The sequence below is a fragment of the Papaver somniferum genome, chromosome 5 (genome assembly GCF_003573695.1).
Source record: "Papaver somniferum cultivar HN1 chromosome 5, ASM357369v1, whole genome shotgun sequence".
In the NCBI taxonomy this organism is placed as follows: Eukaryota; Viridiplantae; Streptophyta; class Magnoliopsida; order Ranunculales; family Papaveraceae; genus Papaver; species Papaver somniferum.
Window position 1 is genome coordinate 24,726,043 of NC_039362.1, and position 20,734 is coordinate 24,746,776.

The 20,734-nt window shown below is 33.4% G+C and overlaps 1 long non-coding RNA gene across 5 annotated transcripts; it reads left to right on the forward strand.

Annotated features, from left to right (window-relative positions):
• The first annotated feature begins 3,469 nt into the window (after window positions 1-3,469).
• LOC113281190 lies at window positions 3,470-6,481 on the forward strand. 5 transcript variants are annotated; one of them, XR_003325972.1, is made up of 6 exons: window positions 3,470-3,611; window positions 3,739-3,909; window positions 4,003-4,106; window positions 4,574-4,891; window positions 5,677-5,798; window positions 5,991-6,481. It is a non-coding gene; the product is annotated as an uncharacterized LOC113281190 (long non-coding RNA). The 5 variants fall into 5 exon arrangements; XR_003325975.1 differs by having other exon boundaries at window positions 3,477-3,909; window positions 4,574-4,627; window positions 4,717-4,891; XR_003325973.1 differs by having other exon boundaries at window positions 3,480-3,611; window positions 3,678-3,909.
• Window positions 6,482-20,734: the final 14,253 nt, after the last annotated feature.

A 20,734-nucleotide genomic window follows, 5' to 3' on the forward strand; every position in this document is an offset into this window, starting at 1 on the left:
ACCCTCCTTGGATTTTTTGTGGAAAGCCCCAACTTGGAAGCCACTAGACTTGACATTTCATGGTTTTTCCACACTTGGAATAGGTTGGATTCCACCATAAGACTTGCTCTTATAAGGGAGATAATGTGTAATCTCAAAACTTCCTTAAAACTTGACATATCTTTTGATTGTATTCATTACGATCCCGTGGTTTTCGTAATATTGTTAATTTTACTGACAAAAAGGGGGTGAATTATTTAGTAGTTTCAAACTACATACATATGGTTTACGTATCATTATGTAAGGGAGAGTTAATCAATAATCTATAGGTTTTACTTATTATGTAAAAAATGTAAGTATTGATTAAGGGGGAGAAACATATCACCATAGTATTACTTCACAGTTGAGATACCATTGAACTGTGAAGAAGAAATAATACTATGTTTCTGTATAATGACGATTGAGAATATAGTTTCCAAAAGTTGTTATCGCTATGGAATCAGTTCTTCAACAACAACGATGCTGAGTTGAACACGATCAGAATCATTGCAACTTCAAATTACGAAGAGTTCAAGGAATTGAAAAAGCCAAGGAAATCAAGATATGTTGGATTAAATAAGTTGTCGTATTTTTATATTTTATCCATATGTATTGATAGTTTTGTCACTAAAATTGACAAAGGGGGAGATTGTTAGAGCATTGATCTGTCGAACTCACAAGTGTTGTTATCTTAAGCTCGTTGTCAAATTTAGTTGTCAAAATTATATCTTTATTTCTAGTCTACCACTAGTTTTTCACCCGTGCGATGCACGGGTCCGTGTCTCTCTTATTTGATCCAAGTTTTAAAGTTGATCTCAATAAAGAAGTAAAAATTATTATTGCAGAACTCGTAATTTAATACGATGATGATCCTATAAGCCAATATAAAACAGTTAATAATAAGCTAACAAAAACGACATGTAAAAGCAAAAAGAACTACAAAGTTATGGGTCGGCAGTGCAACATCTTCGAAGGCTACATGTTACTTGTTCTAGCTTTATAAAATTGATTAAACGTTACCTCCCTCTTATTCTTTCCAAATTTTGATATTCAATAAATTCGCAAAGCTCGTGATTTTTGTTTCTTTATATACTCTTGCCCTATCATTATACGTATGTACCTCGTCAGCAGAAGCGTTATCAGCATCACAGGGCACCATGATCTCCACATAAAAAATATCTCAGTCGTCCGTTTAATTTTTTTATAAATTCCTCCATCTCGATTATGCTAGTAAAATGGATATGAGTAGAGATTTTCTTCAGTCCGGTAATTAAATGATCTTCTTATGGTTTTTTTTCTCGTTACACAAACCAAAAAATATTTTTATATGAAAATTAAAATAAATAGAATTAATATAACATAGAGAGAATAAAATTAGATACAAAGTTAAAATAAATAGAATATAAAGAAGAGAATAAAATTAGATACAAAGCAGAGACAAAAATAGAGATAATTATGATTATGTGAAAATTGCACTTGAATATCTCAATGAAATGAAATTTATGCAATGGGATATTTTTCACGTTTTTGCCAACCTGTTTGAGAAGTGAAGTCCAATCTTATATTTCTTGAGACATGCCCACATTTTACCGTTAAAAATCAAACCACAAAGTCTGTTATGACTATTGCCCTTAAATTCTCCTTGCAATTTTTATTGTGAATTTTTGCGATACTGCGCTTATTAAGTTTGTCCTTCCTGCTAATTGTTTATTATTAGTGGTATTTTTTCAAATATTTTTGTGAAGTAAAATCATATTGCACGGGAAATAGTTTTCTTTGTTCAATGGCCTTATATATATATATCCCACACACTTTGTATTCTAACTTTTGTAAAAATTATACTTGCTCCCTCTGTGATGTCTGTTAAAAATGGACTTTAGAGTCTCTGCATGTCATCATTGCCCCTTGAGTAAAACGTGATATAAAATTCAGTAATCTTTATCACATAACAATACTACTTGCAATTTATAAAACTTTACATGGGTTCAGGTTTCATCACGAACTGGAAGTTTGTCAAAGAACCACTAATTAAACTACGAAGTGATTTTTAAAATAAATAGTATAAGCCTTAAAGTATATTTTACCTATTTGCACAATTTTTAAGACAAACATGTGAGAGAGTAGTTTTTTAGGAAAACCAAATAGTATATGCCTTAAAGTATCTCTTTTTTAGATACAAAAATTAAAATAAAAAGTATCTCTTTTTAAGAAACAGAGGGAGTAGCTTATACTATAACGATTATTTCGTAAGTTCAATTATCCTAAAAATAAACCGTAATTTTATAATTTTAATTGTAATGTCATAATAATTGTCAAAAAGTAATATGTTGCTTAAAAAATCTTAGATTGTGCAATTTTATAATTGAATTATAATGTCACAATGTGTAAAAACTACAACCACCTATCTTATTAAAAACAAATGGTTTTGTAACCATCTGATGGCTGTAAATCTATCTTTTAGAGCCATCGACCGCTCTTATTCTTCCTAGAATGGTAAAGACAAATCGTGGCTGGAAATGAATCCCCTTTCCAAGCCCTAATCTGATGGGAGAGATTCTTTCACTCATTCTTTCTCTTCGGTTACAAAATTTAATGAACACCGCATTAAAATCCAATTAAGCCCTAAATTAGGGATTTTCTTCTCCTCCCGTTGTTCGCCGGTTACACAAGCCATTATCAAAAGTAGGGGTGTAAATTCGGGCAGGCCGGGTCGCCCGGCCCAAAAACTAAGACAGGCCGGGCAGATCAGACTTAATATTTATGAGCCCGTAAACAATTTCAGGCCGGGCAGGCCGGGCAAAAGTAGATAATTTGCTACCCAAAGACCGCCCAAAGCCCGCTTTTTATACGGGCAGGCCAGATCGGGCCGGACATGACACTATTTTTTTTTTCAGTTTAAATTTTCAAATGAACGATATTAAATTTATTTACTTTTAATACGATATCCTTTCCTTTCTAACATTGCATACCGTAAGTGATAGTATTATTTTATATTTAAATTACAATGACAAATTTTAAATTTTAGCCTATAATAATTAATTAATTAGAGTACAGTAAACTTTCTATAATAAGAAAATATATTATCATTAATGTTTTGAAAAGGTTAATTATAAGTAAAAACAACTGTATACTTTATTTTTCTTGACACAAAATTGACAATTATAAAATTGTAACGTTTAAGTCTTTTTAAGAGGATATTAAATGATTAAGGGCACATAGAAGGCTTTCAGGCCGGGTACTAGGCCGGGTATCAGGCCGGACATCATAATTAATTGCAAAGCCCGGGACCATCCAATAAATTAATCCAGACCAGGCCGGGTGACCCATGACGGGCCATAACAGGCTTTGGACTACTTCGGGTGCAGGCGGGCTCGGGCGGGTACAGGGAGGCTGAGTATCTTCGGGTATTACTTACACCCTTAATCAAAAGATTCAAAACCATTATTTGCAACATTCAATCCCTTAGATTCATACCTGATAATCAATCTCTGACGTTACAGGACCCCCCTTGAATGTTCAACTACATAAATCTCAAGATAATCTTCCCAGGTTTCTCCGTTTCTTTCTTCAGCATGATGTCTCAAGAAAACCAGGTAACTACTGTCTTAGTCTGGATTTTATTTTAGATTTTTATTTGATTGGTGTATTTGATTGGATAGGTAAACAACTCAGAGACTATCAAATCTGTATACCTAAGACTAAAGTAAGTATTCTATTTAGGGAATGAAGAAGAACACGATACTGTCTAAGTATCCTCCAAATGAAGGAAAATCACGATGCCTCCATTTTTTTTTCTCAATCTTTGTTATCAGTTTTTTCTCTCACCGGATACTTTCTGCAGAGGAGAACAATAGAAGAAGAAGATTGGTGGATAGTCATGCTAAACGAGTAGTAAGTCTTATCGTTATGTAAAATTAGTGATAATTCTGAAATTTCAGAATTATTTTGTTTTTGCTTCATGACGGCTTTCTTTTCTGTTGATAGATCAAAACTGAAGGGTCGGTTAAGAGGGAAGGACTAAGAAGATGGAGATGTAGTATGAGCATTAATCACCAACAATTTCAAGACCTAAAAGTGCATAAAACAATGTATCACTTCTTTCTGTAAAAGAATTTTCTTTCTTTTTTCAAATTCTTTGCTGCTTTTTGCGTCTATTTGCTCAAAGGTCTAAACTCCAATTGTTATCCTTGAGAGTTTGGGTTTATGGGGATTAGTCTTATAACCCCTTGAGGCCTTGCGAGTTTAGAGATTGATAGTACAGTATAATAGTCTTATAAAGCTGAGATTCATGGGTTTACATGACCAGAAATTGGTTCTACTATCTAATGGCTTACATGACTAGAGGATTGAAGAATATTGGTTTGTTGATTAACACTTATCTCTATTTTGCTTGCTTATGTTTTTCTCAAATCTGAAGGGTAAAAAATGAATATACTGAATCTTAAATATCTTGATTTATGGGTTGTGACCTCTTCCTGAGAAGTCATTGTATTTATCTAAAATACATGTATATGATTTATATGGATTGTTACTCACTCATTTAGGACTAATTCAGGTAAAGATCAGCAGCTTGCCACGGCCTCACAAGCCATCTCTTGCTTGAACTAAGGTCCGTGTTTCACAATGCTTTTTAAGAGTCCGATTGATTTTTGTTTTACTTTGCATATTATTATTATTCAGTTTTTTACTGTTTCAAAGTGACTTGCAAGACTGTCCAAGCTTTAAGGATGATGTACTGAACGATATTGTTTCGAGATGGAAAGGCACTTGCATGGCCCGTGATGATTACAGAAAATCTCACCTTAGAAGGTTAAATGATGAGTTATATTTCTTATATTGTATGTCCAAACGCCCAAACTCAGTGGCTATAAAGGTGCATCTACTGTCTACGTTTTTTCATTGTTGTAGCTAATTTTGCAATATGGCTAAGAAAATCTAGAATAAATATCGAGAAATTGCTCGCACCAGAAATAATAGTACGTCATGCTATTCGTTGGGCCTCTAAAATGATTTATTACATTACATTTGTAATAACGCAAACGGTATTATCTTTGCCACATATGTAAACCTACATAAATTAAGGTCTAAATAAGACCTCCATATGAGAATTTTTAAGACCCACTTCAAGAAGTGGATATATTTGTAAACGATAGATTTTCCCAGTCAAAGGTGCTAGGATTAATCATTGGTGATTATCGATATTGCTGTGCTTCTGTCACCTTTTTTTTGGTTTTATTGATTTGTTAGGATATCGACAAACTCTTCTATCTAGACCGACTGACCATGCTCATCTCATCATGTTATATTGTTTGCACAAAAAGCATGGTTTGTCTGGCTTATATATTACTAGCTTAGTTTCTTCTAGGACAACAAAATCTCCAATTGTTGAAACCAAAACAGAAAGGACCTGACCTCTGGCAGGTAATTTTCCACTATTTTGCTCGCTCATTAGTCATGCTATACCTTGGAACAAAGTAGCCATCTGCACAGATGCAACTTTCTCTCTTATGCATCTCTTTTAGGCCAAAAATTCTTTATGATTTCTTTAGGTCCAACGAAATTTATATATTTCCTGTTGTTTCGTTGCCAGATTCCTTTTCCTTCACTATTTTCCTGGGGGGACCAAACACTGACCATCCAAAAATTAACTTAATGCAGGTAACTTTTCTACTCTGAAGTGATAGACCTTAGCGGCAACACCATATTTGCTGCGTTGGATAGTTAAGTCTATCTATCGTATTGTCCGCTTAACTGGATCGGACGCAGTTAGGATGGCAGAGGTATACTAACGTCTTTTTATCTTTACTCAAATAGGCATCCTTGAGTCGATTGAAACAAATTCCAGTGCCTCCATCCTAAGTTTCAAGGAACCTATATTTTGTGCTGATGTATACCTACTCCATATTGTATTAGCACCAGGAATAGGGAAAAAGTAAGGTGAATAGATATTGATAATATTTTGAAAATGGCAGGACTACCAAACAGCCCATCCCTCGAGTCATGTGCTTGCAACGGCCAAGGATCAATCTGACCCTGATATAGAAGATGAAACACCCACCAAAAAAGCCAGTTTAGCGCGTAATATGTCAGCCTCCAAAAAATAGGATTACCGGTGGCATAAAATATGTCTGCTTTCAGATATATATCATACTAACGATATCAGTTTCAAATGGCTGAAGTAGCACTAATAAATATCACAGGTGTTGCCTACTCGACCAACGTTGAATACGACTTGCCAAGGAGAAATATACTAACGATATTTGGTTTAATGACTGAAGTAGCACCTAATTGATATCAAAAGTGTTGCCTACTCAACCAACCTTGGATAAGACATACCAAGGAGAAATAAAAGTTGTGTCGGACGATGAGGGTTGAAGGGTGCATTAATAGTACTTGAGGGGAGATATGTAACGTGTTGACTAAAATAATTAGTATTCAATATTTATGTTTTTGGTTGGTTTCGCTTTCTGTATTTCAATTAAATGGATGCTTGGAGTCCGGGAGTGACTGCTTTCAGACGAGAATTTATAATGATGTTATCCAACGTTTTTTTTAACTAACCGAGGAGGTATTTCCATAACATATGAGAATCGGAATTAGAATTGGTGTTTAGGGGTACCACTTTGTAAGAAGTTTGTATTTGATGGAACCTGCACACAGAGCACGAAAAATCTCCAAGGCGAAACACAAACAGAAGGAGGCCGACATAGCCATTACCAAACAGCTAAGAAAATGCAATGAGGCTACCAAGCCAACTCCAAACGGCTATGACAACAAATAAAAAAACCGATCAACTCTTACTCCCAAAAAAAAAAAAAAAAAACTCACACTAAGAAGATCCCTTCTTGACTTGGAACCTTTGAATCTCTTGCCTTAAGCCAACCCCAAAAGAAGAATCTATTATCAACTATAAATATGTCGGAAAAGTATGACAACTGCGCGTGTAGATACTTTAGAGGATGAAAAAGACTATCCTGATCCTAGAGTTCATGATGTTGGATGGCCATGTTTAAGGTATTATGATACATTTCCATTCACATTATAATATTACATTGCTCGACTCATGGGTGATACAGAATCCCAACCATAGTAACAACCAGAGTTTGGAATCCGATATTACGAACTGGAACCGAAATCCCGGACGGTGACGGCACGGGTCATATACTAGTAAAAAATACAAAAACTAATGTTTGTTTGTTCATTCTTTGCTTCCACCTTTCTAAATCACAAGATATTCATCATTTTCTTTACATTTTATTCTTCTTCTTGAAGACTTTTTTGTTCTTCTTCATCGTTCATTTTCTTTTTTTAGTTTTAAGATCAGACATTGTGAAACCACATATCAAGTTTTGATCTTTATTATTAATTATGATGTCTGAATCAGAAACATCTGTTAAAGGGTTTGATAATTCGCTAACAGATCGATTTAGAAAAATAAATTCTGAAAAAACCAAACCGTTGCTTTCTTCGTATTGTCTTTTCGCATGGTTGTTTTTCTTCTTGATAAACAAGTTTTATTTTGTTTTTCCAAAACCCCACAATATGCTAAACCCGTGGATTATAAATTAAGTCACGAATCATGTATGTATTATGTGCATGTAAGTTATTATAACATGCTCAGTGTTCGCGTACCCGTGAATTCAATAAATATATCATGAACGGAAGGGAACTCATGTTTTATTTGGGAAAAAAAGTAGGATTCAAATATCAAGATAATGTCGATGCTAGCATTTTTAGTTATTGTAATTTTTAATGTAAGTTGGAACATCAATCTGGCTATACAAACACATATTTTTCAATGCGAAAGAAAAAAGTTATTGAATTAGAAAGAATTATGCCGCATCTCCCTTTGGATCAGGGACGGTAGCAAGGGGTGGCTTACCTAGGCTGTAGCCCACCCCAAAATGTGTAAAAGCTTGTGTTGGACGTTGTAATTTGTGAGAGAAAAATGTTTAGCCCAGGTAGGTTTTGAATTAGCCCGTTAGTTACAAGAAAATCTCATGGCTAAGAGCAGTTCCTATGGCAATGAACAAAAATAAAAATTTGTTGAGTCACGTGGATGAACAAATTGCATTCTCCACTATGGGAAACAAGGTAAAATGAACAAATCTGATATTTTAGGGTCCCACTATTGATTTTATTAACATAAATTAATAAGAGTTGGATCCCACTAATGATTTTATTTATATAAACTAATAAGAGTTTGGTCCCATATATTATTTAACTAATAAAATAAAAAATAAACCATAATTATAATAATCAGGTTTTGGAGAGAGAATATGTGAGGGGCGACAGCGCTGAGAACGTGGACGTCATCGTTGTTGACGCCAGCGTTATTTGGGATAGCGCACGTTATTACCCTAGTCGCGCGTCTGTTGGGGTGACTCAATGTTCAAATGAACAGATATGTTTATTTGAACATCCATTTTCTTGGTTTGTTCATTCCATAGTGGGATCAAAATGAATAAACTTTGAGTTTGTTCATCCCATAGAAATTGCCCTAAGGCAACCAATATGCATCTGCATTACTCCGTACAAAAATGAAACTGAAAAAATGGGGATTAAGATTGAGAAGAATCCCGATGAATCCAAACTCACCAGCCTTGGTGTCAGGACTTGGCCCAAGTAACTTCCTCTCTATCTATCTATCTCTGTGTTGTACTAATAACATGTTCTTGTTATCTTTACTGTGTTGTTTTATCGGAGTGTGTTGATTTTTCTTAGGTGGGGTGTCCTCCAAGAAAATTCCCATGGACATATGCTTCAAAGGAAACATGTTTTCTCTTGACGGGTAAAGTAAAAGTGATCCCTGATGGTGAGAGTGACTTTGTGGAGTTTGGTGCTTGTGATTTAGTGGAATTCCCAAAAGGAACCAAGTGTACGTGGGATATTACAGAAACCGTAGACAAGCATTACAAATTTGAATAGTAAAATTGATCTTTCCATTGCTCCTCCTACCTTTCTTCTCCTTCAGTATAATGTATGTACACCTATGACTAATCAGTTTCATTTTCGATTGCATCTGCATTACTCCATCCATTTGTCCTAGTTCTCCGATCACAATATGTCTTTTTAAATCCATGCTAGATTGAGTAAGTGATGAAGTACCAACAATCAACAATTAGGTTGTATAATCAAATCCTACTTACCGATAGAAGGGTCATAGGAAGCGCAGGTGAGAGTGCTTAATCGCGTTCAAGGGAAAGAAAAAAATTTCTTAAATTTTTTCTTGAATGAGTGATCGTCGTAAAATATTTTCTTCCAAGTAACTTTGTACTCCCATTAAAGGGAGTGTCTTTTTTTCAAGACAGACAGCATACTGTAAGATTCGACACCCTTATCTATGATAGTCCTTTCGACAGAGCAGTGCAGTAACCTATATTTACGAAAGTTGTTGTCTACCGGAAAAAAAAATTAAATTAGACCCCCAATCATCTGAACCCACTAAGCTCTCCATATGAAGCTAAACACAAAACAACACCAACAACTCCATTTCTACTCCTATAATCCTATCAACTACACGTGCACCAACTTCAGACCCCCACCAATTTCACCTCTTCCATCTCTAATTAGAATCAAAAACAAATTAAAGAACCACCCTACACAAAACAAAAAAAAACATCCACAACCACCAGCACCGTCACCTCCACTACGACATTATTCACCACCACATCAACAATAATCACCACCACAACATCCACCAACTGCAACATCCAAAAAGTAAATAATAAATTCGATCAATGCATTTTTTTCTTCAAAGTAATCAAAAAACCCAAATCTGAAAATAAAACAGAAAACAAAACAGAAAAATCGATCGAAATACATACCTCCTCCACCATCGCCGCCGCCTCCGCCACCACCATATCATCATCATTACTCCTTGAGCTTCAAATAATACCCTAAGAATTGAAGTTAGATTTGAGGAACCCTAAATAAGCATTCTCCTATACCCAGCACCACCACTGCCACTACCTCTTTCGGTATCATAGACTAGAACAAAGAGATTATGACGAGATAATTACAAATCTATGATTTTAAAAAAGAATAAAGTTCGAAAAATCGATTCGAAATCGACGAACTAGGTTTTCTAATCCTTGCAAATATGTTCCAAAATCGATTTAAAATCAAATACTTAATAATCACTATCTGATAGTAACGGCGGAGTTGGTGGTGCTGGTAACGGTGGAGGAGATCGAGATGATGATGGTGGTGAGAGTGATGCAAATGGTGGTGGTAGGATAGATCGAGTTTTTTCCTAGTTCTGTAAACTAAAGAAAAAAGGTCTGTAATGGAAGGTTAAAACTGGAAGTATAGGATTTAAAATTTTATCAAAAATTTCAACTATGTCATTTAGAGCAACCACAGTCACGGCCAAATTTGGGGACTAAACTCAAATTTGGTCTCAAAATATGCCGCAACGGAAGGGATCAAACCCAAATTTGATCGCCAAAATTAGGGTTTGAGACCAAATGTGGTCGTTAACCCAGACTAAACGAAATATAGTGGGACGGAAGTATTAATAGCGTATGAAAGCAGACGAGATTTTAGTGACCGTATGAAATCAGACGGAAGTATAATTAACGTATGAATCAGGCGCATCTATAAACTCCGCCTAACCAAACGCATGTAATACATACGCCCCAACACAGACGTAGTTATATTGTACGCCCCAATGGGACGTTGGTATATTTTACGTCCCAATGGGACGTTGCTTTAATGTACGCCCCAATGGGACGTTGGTATATTCACTCGTTTAGTGGGCTAATACGTTATTAGAAGAAGATTAGTGGGCTAATACGTTATTAGAAGAAGATTAGTGGCTAATATTTATGTAAATTCACTAATCAGGCGGTCATTAAAAGTGCGCCTGAATCAGGCGGTCATTGAAAGTGCGCCTGAAATCAGGCGATCATTAAAAGTGCGCCTGAATCAGGCGCACATTAAAAATGCGCCTGATATCAGACGGTCATTAAAAGTGCGCCTGAATGAGGCGGACATTAAAAATGCGCCTGAATGAGACGGTCATTAAAAGCGCGCCTGAACTGGGACGGTCATTAAAAGTGCGCCTGAACTGGGGCGTTTGTTATACTTCCGCCTGACTAAAAATAGTCTTCCACGACTGTGGTTGCTCAGTGTAAAATGCCAATTTTTTTTAGCTTTTGGTCTGCTATTTGGCATTTGGTCGACTCCATGACTGTGGATGCTCTTAGGGACATTTATAAAGTTTCTAAAGGATAATTGTGTAGGTCCGTGAAAAGGAAGGAATAATTCAATTACCACTTAACTAACCAAAAAACCAATCCAATTGGAAAAGATAATTAAAAATCACGGGCATGTGGTGCAATGCTTCAAAAGTTATAATACGTATTCCAGCTTCATGAAATGATAAATGATTAAATGTTATGGTTTCAATTTTGGATATTCCATAAACTTCTACAGCCACAGCTCATGAGTTTGATTTTTTCTTTATTTTTGATATGTTTTTGTCTACTTCGATATAACCGATATGTATTTCCTACATCTGCAACGGCTTTGTCGAGATCGTGATATATCGAATCCTTAAAAATTATCATGCGCTCCGTAGTTTTTCTATAAATTTCTCCATTTCGATTATGTCATGTGATATAGAAATGCTTCGTGTAACTCTTTTTTCGTACTCTTTTTTTGTACATCACATGGTCCTTATCATGTTTGGAAGGTTTGCCTTGATAAACTAATTTAGAACAATACAGACGTATCTAAGACACACCATGTAAAACAATAACGCATTCAATACCCTTAGCACCCCCATAGGCCAGTTCAGTTTACCTCAATCACAATCATTTTGATTTTCTCCAACTTTCGTAGCCCATTTAACTGTATCAACCAGCCAAAAACTACAGGCGGAAATGAAATATGCAAGTCCACCGTATTGTAAAACTGATGATCGTAAGTATGAGTGGCATTTACTATGCATTTTTGATGCCTTCCTGTAATTATGTTCATTTCTCAAAACTTTGTATGACAGGTTAGGCTACACTATCGATTATGGAAACAATGATTAGGCAAAATCTGTTTGCACCCATGGGTTATCTAGTTCCAAGACTTGGAAACAATGTAATAATTCTCGGTAGTTAATAAAATTCCTAGCTTCCATATCGCAGAGAACTCATTGTTTAAGAAAAATTTTCTATATAATAATAGAGTTTTTTAAAACGTTCTCATTTACCGGAATTCCTGGTTGATTCTCGCTTCTGGTTGATTCTGACCCACCATATTTGCTTTTGAGTAACAAATACTCCCTCCGTCCTAAATTATTAGTCCGCTTTGGCTAAGTCAAGATATTAAGGAGACCGGAGGAGTTTACAAAACTATCCCTACTGAATGATATATTATTACTAAAATTAAAAGGAGTATATGGAGTATGTAAGAAAAATACATTGGTAATTATAATATTTATAGAAATGTTTAAATAGAAGGTAAAAATAAAAATCTTTATGGATTGATTTAGTAGATTTGTTTCCTATTGAGGAAGATATCATTTAATATTTAGACTGGTGATATTTAAAATAATTTTATAATTATAAAAATTTGAAGGATATATTTGAGAGTTTGACTAAAAAATATGACTATAAAGAGAAGCTGGACAGTATTTTAGGACAGACGAAAATAGAATAGAGGACAAAATTTTAGGACAGTGGGAGTATTGAATTTTAACTAATAAAATTTTATTTTTCTAAAATAAGATAACTAAATCTTGAAAAATCTTCTTTTTTCCTCGGATAACAAAATCTTGAAAATCTCATAACATACCAATAATATATTGGTTCCCAATTTCATCATGATAATAAAAAAAATCGAATGATCATCACGTGATGAGAAAATAAATCGAATGATCATCAAGTGTCCAGTGTTCGTTTACATTCTTAAAAAATGTTATTTTCCTAATAACATCCCCAAACTATCAATTGTGTCCGTTTACATTCTTAAAAAATATAATCTTCCTAATTACATCCCCAAACTATCAATTAAATCGAGAAAAAATAATTAAAAAAAAAACTGATTAGCCCGGTCATGAATCTCTTCTCTGCAAATCTTTGTTGGTGGTCCTGCACAACAGTTGGATTTTTGTTAGTATTTTGTAATAATGATTTGGAACAAAGATGATGATTTGAATGGAGCTAATACAAAAAATAAAAATAAAAATGGAGCTAATACAAAACAAACAAGCACCGAAAAAACTAAGATTACCAAAAATTATTTTTCTTAATTTATTTTTTCTATAATTAAAAATGTAAAAAAAATCTTTAGATATAATTTTTCATTGTTGTAAGAAATATCTCACATGTTTTATTTTTCATTGATTAGGCGTTGCTATTCAAAAAGGTATTGGAGCCCAACTTGTTGCTAGGCTACCAACCAAAACCTCTGTTTAATGTTTCAAATATAGTGTGTTTCTTACTAATAATATTTGAAAAAAGGTAAATTATTACAAGATTTTATAAAGTAGTAATATTTTTTGGAATTACTTTTCTTAATTTGTTTTTCTCTATAATTAAAAATTTTTAAAAAATGTAAAAAAAAAATCTTTAGATATTATTTTCATTATTGAAAAATATTATTTCATGGTTATTAATTAATTGTGGTTATTTTGTATGAGATCTTATTACCTTAATTGTGATTTTTTTTATTATTTACTCATTCTATGTAATTATAGAAAATTTGGCATTATGCTCTCTGTATAAAATGCTGCAACAAGGGTGGAATTTCATCATTCTCCCAATAGTTTTTTTTTCCTCACACGGTTACGGTTTATTGTTTTTGAATAATAGAGTTTATTATTTTTTCCATTACCGCATGTGTTTTTGATATTAGGGTTCACTTATTGATGGTGGTTTTTGGTTTGCAGGTACTGGACACCCAAAAAATCAGGACTTTTTGGCTTTGCTGGAAACTAACACTCGGAGAAATCATAAATATTTTCAAGGTGGTTTCTTTTTTTTTTTTGCACGATATTATAGAAAACTAATCACGGAAAAATTGACATGTTTGTTTCTCTTTTTCGAAATCAGCCAAGGTAACTTTCTCCCTTCCTTTTTTTTGTTTTTTTTTTGTTAAACTTCAGTTAGTTTTTTTTATTGTTGTTGTTGTTTGTGGTATTGTGGTAGACTATAAGTTCACCGTATATTGTGACTCAAAATATTTTTGTTTTTCTAAGGTTCTGTTATTTTTGCTCTTCTGTTTTCTTTGGTGTAGGGTTTTACTAATGTATTCTTTTTTTTGTTTTGTATTCGTATCAGTCGGAGCTCACGAGTAGCGGTGTCGCTCAGTTTCTAGAACTTCATGAGAATGCAAGGTATAAAATTGCTAAACCCTGATTTTTGGCATTCTTGTTTTTTTTTTTTCCTATTTTTATAATTTTATTTTGAAGATCTTGATGATAGCTCATCGCAGTGAAGATTCATTTTGAAGATGTTGATGATACTTCCTCGCAATGAAATAACTGGAATTCTAATGTTCTTAACGAGTGACTTCGAGTTTTGTGGATGTTGATGAGACCTCCTCGCAGTGACGAGGCGAATTTAAAGCAAAAAATGTCAAGGCAACCATATCTATGGTATAATTAGGGTTTGATTTTTTTTTCCTTTTTGAACGAGTGATTGACGAAAACCAGGGTTCATAAATTTCATAGTAAATTTTCTAAAAATGTCTGAGAGTATCCAAAAATATCTCCTTTTATGTTTCTTTTTTTATTTTGTAGATTTTATGAAATTTTGATTGTCAATTCGTAGTAAATACATACCTATTTAAAAATCCACAATAACAATAATTCCTTATTCCATATAAATATACGGGTATAGCAGAAATCAAGCAATGGATGCCCTCTTGGTCTGTAGCTCACCGTTTTGTGCTACGTTTCCCAAACCAATCATGTATTCGTTGTGTTGTGAGTAATTTTTTGTTTTTGACAAACCAAATTCTGTGTTATCTTTGTTTTGAACTTTGAATCACAAAAACCACCGTTTGTATGAGAGAATTTCTTGGTTTCGTTACATGTTGAACACAGTGTCTATATATTTAACTTCATTGGTACATGTTCGTAAGAGGTTCACTTTAAGGCAACAACACAATCGCACATAAGTTATGCAATTTTATTTATTACTATATCTAACGCCTAGGTGGTAAAGTACAAACACCAGATAGCAATTTTGTTTATTACTTTGTGATTGATAGCAATCATATATCATAGTTCATTCACTTGCTTTCATAGGAAAAGAAAATTGTGCGGATTGGGAATGTAGAATGTGATTGCTTTCCAATAACCAACATTCACCTGAAATCCAACTCAAGGCCAAGGACAGATGATTATGAAAGGTCTGTTTGGTAGGTTATTGTGTATTCAGCAGTGGAAAGAAGTTTTTACAAGAAACCCTTCTGTAAATGTGGGAAATGTGGGTATTGACAATGTGATTTTTTTTTTGATCGGTAAAGAATTTGATGCTGGCGAGTTTCGAACTCAGTTCAATGGTATCATCACCCAATGACTTTACCACTGTACTACAGTGACACCGACTTGACATTGTGATTTGGGGTATTATTTTAGTGGTCCTTTGGATCCATCTATATACATTGGAAAATCTTCTTCTTCCGTTGGAAAATCTTCATGGTGTTGACATTCGTATGTATGGTGGGATGGTGGTACATGTAAAGCCATTGTGCTATTCACGAAATACATTATAAATTATGGAAAATTTATGGCATCCGTAATCAGGCTTTGTACTGATTTTATTAGTTGATGTTTTTTTTTAAAGAATACCAAAAATACAACCACGAGATGTTTCATTTTCGATAACTCTATGGAGAGTTTTTCCCCTTCGATAGTATTTCTTAGAAAAAGAAAATCTTCTAAAATAAAATGAAATAATTTTATTCCTATATTAGCTTATAGTAAAAGAAAATCCTATAAAATAAAACGAAATAATTCTATTCTTAGATGATTTAGGATATATACAATAATTTTATCCAAATATACAATGACTACCCATAATTATAAGTAAACATTATATAACCTTTAAATTCCAATGTTTATGGATATTTGGTTGTTTGGTGACTCTCTGTATAAAGGCCTCAAGCAAAAAAAAAAAAAAAATTCTCACAGGTTTTGTTTGTTTTTTCTTCTGTTTCTTGGAATTTAATTGTTTGATCTATTTTGATTTTTTTTGTATAACATAATATTAGTTCTTTCGAAACTTCATGGTATTAATTTTAAACCCATATGAATAACTCCTGTATTGTTTCATTTTTTTTTGGATATTCATTGGATTTTTCCGTGAGTTCTATTATTGAACAGTTGGAGATCTCCGCATATGGCAATGAAATCATTCTTTTCTTTGATTTTGACCCTATGTTGGTTCAAATTTTAGCCCAATACATAGATACCACCACACAGATTCTTACTGTTATTTTAGCAAAAGTTAAATTTGGATTTATGCATTAGTCCAATCGTTATCATGTTTTCCATATTTTTCAATCCTCCATATCTTTGTATAAGTATGATCGTTTTTTTTCTTCTTATTTCTTCTTTTTAGTATTATTTTTCATGTTAATCGCGGAACTTGATGGATCAAGCGTTTGTTGGCCCCTATTTCCATGACCTAAGAGATTTCTTGGACGCATTTCAACAAACGTTTTCATGGCATAAGCAATGGCATCCAAATTGGGAAGATGGTAAGTAATTTACCATGAATGTTGTATGTTGATTATGCTCAATGAAAGTTATGCAGGGAAAATATTTCTTCGGTAATGGCATGCTGCCATGTTATCTTGAATGCATATTTGGTGCATCCTTCTCTTGGTGTGAATTAGTGTACCCCATAATTTTCTTATTACAGAGTCCTTTGAACAATATCATAGCCAGTACACCAGCAAAATCAAACGTATATCACTAAGGAAATATTTATATTCTATACATTCCACTAAAGTAATACAATGGGGTCTCCCTTTTAATGAATAACAATCACCTAAGCATGTTGCTTCTGGAATTTTGCGTATGAGAATTATGATTATACTAAATGCTCATACTATGACTCAAAAACTTCTAACAAACAAGAAGCGTAAACTACTATATCGCAAATTTGCCTGGTGTCATTAGGGGCGACTCGGAAAGAATTAGGGGCTACACATAAGATAAAATAGGATGAAAATACTTATATGTCCCATTATAATCGGTAGTTTGGTACTATTTTTTTATCTACCGATTGTGACTATGTTCTTCTCTTCTTTGAGGAATCTAAAATACCATTGGTTTTGAAAATTTTGAAATTTTGGCTACTACCACAATCGGCAGATAAATAACATCACAATAGAAAATAATTATCACGAAACTACCGATTATGGTAGTAGTGAAATTCAAAATTCCATTGGTTTTTGAAAATTTTGAATTTGGAGTTACTAGCGTAATCGGTAGATAATGAACATCAAGAGACTACCGATTATACAATCGGTAGATAATAAACATCACGAGTGTACCGATTATGAAGATAGAGATACTCAAAATTCCATTGGTTTTTGAAAATTTCGAATTTGGGGCTACTACCATAATCGGTAGATAATGAACATCACGAGACTAGCGATTGTACAATCGGTAGATAATAAATATCACGAGTCTACCGATTGTGAAAATAGAGAAACTCAAAATTCATTTGGTTTTTGAAAATTTTGAATTTGGGACTACTAGCACAATCGCTAGATAATGAATATCACGATACTACCGATTGTGTAATTGGTAGATAATAAATCTCACGAGTCTACCGATTGTGAAAATAGAGAAACTCAAAATTCCATTGGCTTTTGAAAATTTTGAATTTGGGACTACTACCATAATCGGTAGATAATGAACATCACGAGATTATAATTTTCATAACACAAACCAACATACATCAATATAAACTACCAATTGTAGTATTGTCTACCGATTAAGGAGAGCATTTTTTCCATTTCGAAAAAATTTAGATAAGGGGTGGCTTGGTTTTAGGTTTGGGTGGCCCTATTTTGTCTTATATGTCGCCCCAAATTCTTTCCGGGTCGCCCCTAATGACCCAGGAAAATTTGCATAAATTAACAACCCATATTGCATTATTTATGCATATAGAGAAAAAGAAATGGTAAATGATCATGGTCTTCTGGCACAAATACTTTTTTTTTCTCATATGCACACACGAATAATTAGAAACTGTAACTGCATGGGGTAAATGATATTACACATATCCGATCCAAGACTTAAGTAATTATGTTTATATAGCAATATGATCTCGTATATGCAAATATCCTGAAAAGTTTAGGAATTTTCCACTTATAATTATTTTTCTTCTCAACATATCGAAGGAATACTCAACATCATTTGGATATGTACATTTGAGACGAGATACTATTATATAGCAAGATGCAGCGGTGCATGCCTAGCTTCGAGACATTGCTTTGCAAATTCGTATACCAACAATTCATATGTTGGCTATACATACCCGAGCTAAAAGATAATTAAATTAGTATAATTAGTGAAGTGTTAAATTAGTATTGAATATGTAACCTACAATACTGTTACTGAGAACCGTACGAATGTGTATGTGAACCCTTGATAATCTTTTGTGAGGCCTTTTGCTTTATGGGTCATAGGCGGCGTGTTACCAGTTACCTTGATTTTTCCCCTCTTCTCCGTTTCCATTCTCCTTCTTTACGGGAACAATATTTTTGTTCTCTCTTTTGATCAATGAATTTTTTTTTATTCGGTTGAAAAAAAAAGAAACTACACATAACATGAGGAAAAAAATGAACATTGTGTATACACAAAATGGCTAAAACAAATATCATACTGAACATGATAAATATCATTATAGAAATTGGTGGAAAATAAAATGCCCTACCGATGATCTTATAATTTATCAAGATGGATACACTAACTCAAAAAACTCCATGTAGTACATATTCATCCAATTTTTTTCACCAATTATTTACACGGACACAAAAATCAATTAAGTTACGGGTATCTTGACATTTCAATCCTTTTATTTTTAAACACGAGGCCTCTTAAAATACAATCCACCGTATATTTACTAGATTTACAGGTATCCAAGCGCTCTATTTCATAAGGTATGAGCTTATTAGTATTTTACCTTTTTAATATTTTTTTTTTGTTTTTAACGAAATTAATTTCAAAACATGAATCTAATAATTTTAAAACATGAATCTAATATTTCATAAACAAGAAGCAGGTCCGTGCATCGCACGGGAGAAAACTAGTTTCTAAAATTGTAAACTCCCGGTGGTTTAATTTATAATAAAGACAGACGTAATGATATCTAGGCCACTGAAAATTATCCCTTAAAAGAAGCACGTTTATGCATATTGACATTTAATTTTTATAGTTGATCAATATCTTTTTTATTTCATTGGAAAGTTAATTAATAATATGAAATTATATTTAGGATTAATTTAATTACAAAAGATGTAATTGGACATTGGACATTGAACATATATTTTTATTTTTTAATTTTATGATTGATATGATTGTACGATGAAATGGTGAAAAAATATGCATATTTTAATGTGATTTTGTTTAAATTATTTATGGATTCGAAATTAGATTTAATTAGGATTTAAAAATTACATTTGAATTTTCTTTATATATATTTTTGGTAATGGTATAAGATTCGTAAAATTTAATTGTTTTGGGTAACTTTTTTCTTGCATGTGATTGGCCGAATATATATTGTGGCACAAAAATTATTATTTTTTAAATTATATTATCCGAAATATAAAAAAAAAACTATAAAATATAAATAAGAAGGTGGGGCCAGAATTATCCAGAAGTTCTGGTTGACCACAATGCTAGAAAAATGTCTTTTTAATTTCAAAAAGAAGATCCTACTAGCTTTTCTTTATCGGTGCGTGATTATATCTTGTGGCAATGCAACCATAATGAACATGATATGGACTTTCTTAAGGCGATTCCTATACCTGGGCTTAATCAAGCTGTTGGACCTAGGCAGTTCAGCTTTGTTCATCTTGGTATACCTTTTTTTGAGGAAGGAAGCTTATGTTCCTGTTGCCAAAGATTCATGGATATTTTTGGTGATCATGCCATTCATTGCGCTAGTGAGGTTGGGTTGAAATTTCGATATGACTTGGTCAAAAATGTTTTGGCTGATATATGTTACAAAACAGATGTTGTTTCTAGGAAAGAGGTTCCCTTGGGCTTCCTTTCCGAAGACAATAACGGGATTAGGCCAGCGGATATTATGGTTTATAAATGGGAAGACGGCAAGGACGTCTGTATGGATTTCACCGGTGTCTCGCCCTTCACAAGTGCGATGACTAATTTTACTCCAAGCTATGCTATTTCGTCTGCTATCACTCGTAAAAACAATAAATATTTGGAGAAATGCTCTTTGCATGAATATGAGTTTGGTGTGTTGGGATTTTCTACTTTAGGTGAGCTCGGAGCGGATACTATTTATTTTCTTAAGATATTGAGTAATTGCATGGCCAGGTATGACGCCAACTTCAAGCTAGGCAATTCCTTTTTTCACAAGGTAGGAATTGTTATTCAAAGAGGAATTGGCACTCAACTTGTCGCTAGGCTTCCTGCCCTTTCCTATGATGTTGATCTCCTTTCTTAATATTATTAATAAGAAGCTTTGGTGGCGCCTTGGAAAGTTAATTAATAATATGAAATTGTATT